Here is a 5,866-nt window from a genome sequence, read left to right as displayed (position 1 = left end):
TCACTATCCACTCGGGCTGGTGGTGCGCAACTATTTATTATTATACCTTCGCAATGGGCGGGATTTTGGTTGAGGTGCATGACTAACCTGAGATCAGGAGTTTACCACATTGAGTATACCTATTTGAATTAGGTATGGGACTGGTTCGGATAGAAGTACCTTGTGATGGAGCCCATTGCATGCTATACTACGTACCATCATCGTGACTTCACACTCCTTCATGGTCATTCGCACTGCATATTGCATTGCATCCTCGATATCTGATACTTGACTCTTTATTACTACTCATTTGCATATCTGATTTGTATTGCATATTCTAGCATTGTATGAATCATGGACTTGTCAGTACTTCCACTTAATCTGATATCATATGATTCATGATCTTGCTAGTATTTTCGATATTGTATGATTATGGCATTGTATTGTATACTTGCCACTTACCTTGTGCACACACTTTCACCACCCTCTAAGCTTTCTATAAGCTTATGCACGATAGATGCGTGCAGGTAATGTTAGGTTGCAGCGGCGTTGAGCTTGGAGCATGCAGTGTCTTCTAGAGTTTTAATTTTATTTTGATATATGTATTTCCCTTTCAGTATTGTATTCAAAGTTTATAGTAGTGGATTTATGATGTTGATGTTGCCTTTGTGATTTGGGTAAACTTGTGGTTATGCTTATTATGAGTTAAATATGCATAAAAAAATAAAAATAAAAAAATCCTCCTTGTAGGATCCCAGGATCGGAATCTAGCGTATGGACGTTAGGAGCTAAGAATGGGGTACTACGGAGGCTATAGGCCTCGACTTCGGCGATCGGGAATTTTGTGAGACCGGTTTCCAAGTTTGGGGCGTGACACAACACATGCATCATGGTGGGGTCCAGGACCGTGTTCAATAGATGGACGGTCAGGATATCATATCTGCAGCACCGTCCAGCAACTGGATGGTGTAGATATGATCATACATCAAGATGTGGTCCACGTAGTGGCCCGCCAATATATATAGCCTTTAATATGATATATTATAATATATAATATTATATAATATATATGTAAAATGGTAGGAGGCTGCCCAAACCATCGTCCAGATGGGGGTATATATGTATTAAAGGTGGGTCCCACATGGAAGTGGCCCACCTAAATATGCTATAATATAATATATTATATTATATATATAACATATATTATATACATTATATAGTATATAATCAGGGTCATTTCAGCATCCAGAGAGTCTAGACACTGGACAGTTAGGTCCCACGGTCAGTAAGGTGGGTCCACATGGTGTGGCCCACCAGAAATTTTGATAGATGTCACTGTTTTTCCTGGATGGTACACGTGCAAAACGTATAAATGGTGGGGTCCACACTAATGGGCCACTCCACTGATCAAGCTTATATTTGTATTTTTCCTTAATCTAGGGCAATGAGTCGGGGCCCCAACAAATGGATAGTCTAGATCAAGTGGGCTGCAATCCATCACAAAAGAGAGATAAAAAGAGATAGAGAGAGAAAAGCGTGAAGGGGAGGGACCCCACCACTAATGGGCCCTCTCTTTTTCAATGGATACATCAAGTGGGTCCGACAATAAGTGGGCCCTCAAAAATAAAAAACAACGGTAGATCACCCACCTAAGATTTCTTCTTAGCCCGATAAAACGCTAAACTCCTTGGCTTCGATCTTAATGGAAGGTGATGAAGAATGAAGGGTTGAGATTGGAGGTAAGAGGGTTAAGAAGTGCGCCACACTAGAGCTTCTCCATAAGAGCTTGGGAAGTTTATACATAGGAGCTTGGGTTACTTAGAAGAGAAGGGAGAAATAAGAGAGAGAGGAGATGGGATGGAATGATGGATGGGAGAGAGAGATGGGTTGTGTAAGAGATTGTTGACTTTTGGGATTGTTATGTAAGCGAGGTATGGGTTGTGATGGGTTGAGTGATAGGTTGAGTGATGGGTTGACTAATGTGTGTACTTAACATGTACTTGACCATTGATGGGATTGATGGGATATATTGGGTAGAGATTCTCCCGGAATTGCAAATGCACAGCGTTTTCCTCGAACTGAACTCGGGCCCACATCTCCTAGCTTGGGTATCGCCTCGGTGTGCGAGATGTGGCATTGGAACCCCGACGACGACGCAGTCGCTAGGGTATAAGTCTCAGGTTGAGTTGACTCAAATTAACAGGGTGCGACTCAAGGTCGCACACAAACACCGATTATAAGTCACGGGTCACCAAAATTTAACAGGGAGGATCGTGAAAATTTATGGAATGGTACGGACTATGATATAGGTCTTACAGCACTCCATTCCAAAATAAAAATTCCATCCTCAAAATTTTCATAATTATCGCAACTAGACATAACTTATGAGGAAGAAGAAACATAACATCATCATATAAAATCAGAGACATCATACAAAATACGGCACATAATCAATCATCAAAGACATGCGGATAGCGCTTTCGAATCTCGGCCTCGTGCTCCCAAGAAGCCTCCTCAATAGAATGGTGACCCCACTGAACCTTCACCAATGGAATGACCTTGGTCCAGAGGACCTGTTCCTTCCGATCAAGGATATGAACTGGCTGCTTAATGTAGGAAGCATCCTCCCGAACCTCTAATGGCTGCTAATCAATAACAGGAACGATGTCTGACCCACACTTCCTCAACAAAGAGACATGAAAAACATTATGAACGCCAAACAACAGAGATGGCAAGGCAACCCGATAGGTGAGGGTGCCAATGCGCCCAGTGATCTCAAAAGCTCCTATGAATCTCGGGGCAAGCTTTCCCTTCGTTCCAAATTGAACTATGCCATTCATGAGAGAGACCTTGAGATACACATGGTCCCCTACAGCAAACTCTAAGGGATGATGCCGGCGATCAGTAAAACACTTCTGCCGGCTCTGAGCTATGTACATTCTCTGCTTGATGATATCGATAGCCACGTCTGTTGCATAAGCTCGGGACTTAGGAGATGGCGCTCTCCAACCTCGGTCTAACAACTTGGTGATCTGCACTGTCTGTTATACAGTGCCTCAAAAGGAGCCATGTCGATGGTCACCTGATAGATGTTGTTATATACGAACTCAGTCAGTCGCAGATGCTCATCCCAGATACCCCTGAAATCAATCGCGGAGGCCTGAAGCATATCCTCAAGGATTTGGTTAACCCTCTTGGTCTGGCCATCAGTCTGCAGATGATATGCGGTGCTAGTTGCAAATCAGTCCCCATCTCTCTCTCGAAGCTCCCTTAAAACTGAGACGTGAACCTCAGGTCTCAGTCAGAAACGATCGAAGCTGGAATGCCATGCAGTCTCACAATCTCCTCAATGAATAACCTCGCAAGACGGTCCATAGACCAAATCACATACATTGCAAGAAAATGTGCCGACTTCGTCAGATAATCCACAACAACCCAAATGAACACATGCTCATAATAAAATCTGTCGACACATGCTCCCACTTCCACGTCGGGATGCTCAATTGCTGAAATAGACCAGGGGGTCTCTGATGATTGGCCTTAACACGCTGGCATGTGTCACACTCAGCCACAAAACTGGTGATCTAGTGTTTCATCCCCGCCTAAAAATACTATCACCTCATGTCATGGTACATCTTTGTCGAGCCAAGGTGGATAGAAAATCGGGATCGATGTACCTCGGTCATAAGGTCTCTGCCCAACTCGGGAACATCTAGGACACATAATCGGCCTCTGAAGCGAAGTCCACCATCAAAACCAATCTGCCAATCTAACTGACTCTCAGATGCTGCCTCAGCCATATAACTCTGCAATGACTCATCAACCTACTGAGCCTCGATCACCCTTATAATAAGAGGGTTGAATCGATAGGCTCGATAACTACACGATGGAAGATTGCTGACCGAACTCAAAATCATACTCTGCTATATCCTCGAGCATCCTCCACTCCAGGACCATTATATGCGCCACCATGCCTCGTGGCTGGCAGTTAAGGGCATCCACCACCACGTTCACCTTGCCCTGCTGGTACTAAAGATCGAAATCATAGTCCTTCAGGAGCTCCATCCAATGTCTCTGCCTTATCTTCAACTCGGACTAAGAGAATAGGTACTTCAGGCTCTTATGGTCAGAGAAGAGCTTGAACATGACCCCATAGAGATAGTGTCTCCACACCTTCAGTGGGAAGACGACTGCTACCAGCTCCAAATCATGCGTGGGGTAGTTCAACTCATGGATCTTGAGCTGGGGAGACGTGAAGGCCACTGGCCTCCCATGCTGTATCAGGACAACACCCAAACTAATATGTGAGGCATCGGTAAATACAACAAATCTATTGCTCCCAGAGGGAAGAGTGAGGATAGGGGTGGATGTCAGACAGTCCTTTAGCTCCACGAATGCCTGCTCACATGTGTCAGTCCAAACAAAATCTGTACCCTTCCGAGTCAACCTAGTCAATGGGACTGTAATACGGGAGAAGTCCTGTGAGACCCATATCCTAGCCCGTACCATTCCATAGGCTTCTACGGTCCTCCCAGTCGAATTTCGGTGACTTACGATCTGTAATCGGCATTTATGCCTGATCCTGAGTCATATCCCGTATGCTAAAGTCTACTAGACCTGAGACTTGTACCCTAGTAAACACACTGTCGCCGCGGTTCCAACCCCTCATCTCACGCGTCGATGCGATACCCAGGCCAGGAGATATGGGCTCACGTTCATTCCAAAGAAACACCGCGTGTTGCAAATTCCAAGAGAATCTCTACGACCCATCACATCAATCAAGTCAAGTATACCCTCCATACCCCAATGCCACCAGACCCTATCCCAAGTACATACACCCATTCCCTCTTTTCCCTAAGTCAACACTCTCTGTCCCCACCCATTCCACCTTTACACTAAATTCAAACCAACCCACACTTCCCATTCCCATTTCTTACAACACCCACCCCATCCATCCATCACTCCTCTCTCTCTCTCTCTCTCCCCCATTTCAAACTCATTCTCTCAAGCAACCATGGGAGGTGGACGTCCAAGCTCTCTATGAGAAAGAGCTAGGTGTGGCCCACCTTCCTACTTCCCATCTCCACCCTCCAAAATCAATCTTAACCATTGAATCTTGATTCCTTAGAGCACTATAACCTGTTGGTGGAAGAAGGAAGAAGAGATCTTGAGGTGGGTGATTTTATAATTTGAGGGCTCACATATGGTGGGACCCATCCTGATGTATGCATTGTATTAAGGGGCCCATAGTGGCTGGGTCCCTACGTTATTCCGTTAGGTCTCTTTCTCTCTCTTTGGATGTGTGTGGCCCACCCTGATGCACCCCATCATGGGGAATGTATTATATCCATGCCATCCATATGACAGGCCACCTTGCTGGACTGTCCAGCAGCAGGCTTGTCCAGACTGATGGACCCACACGTATGGACCCACCTTGTACACGTATTACAGTTAGGCTATCCATCATCTGGACAGCTAGCAGCACTTACTGCTGTTGACAACTCACGTGGGCCACACCATGTTGTATGTGTTATATCCATACCGTCCATTAATGACGGTAGGACCCACTAATGTGGTTAGCCAATGTAAACCAGCTATTTAGCTGTTGTAGTTACGTATGGACCCCACCTTGATTTATGGGTTGCAATTACAACCATCCACTAGCTGTGGACCCCACGTGTTATACGTGTGGGAGCCACGTGATGTGTGTATCTCCATCGTCCATCAAGGACGGTGGGATCCACTGTGTTGTACGTGTGGATGGGACCCACATGAAATATGTAATTTGCATGCAGGCTATCAGTCCAGGGCCTGGACGCTAGTCCAATTAAAAAGCTATAATAATAATAATATTATTATTATTATTATAATAGCATTATAATATATT

This window comes from Magnolia sinica, chromosome 7, assembly GCF_029962835.1.
Source record: "Magnolia sinica isolate HGM2019 chromosome 7, MsV1, whole genome shotgun sequence".
In the NCBI taxonomy this organism is placed as follows: Eukaryota; Viridiplantae; Streptophyta; class Magnoliopsida; order Magnoliales; family Magnoliaceae; genus Magnolia; species Magnolia sinica.
Note: the sequence above shows the minus strand (reverse complement) of the source record.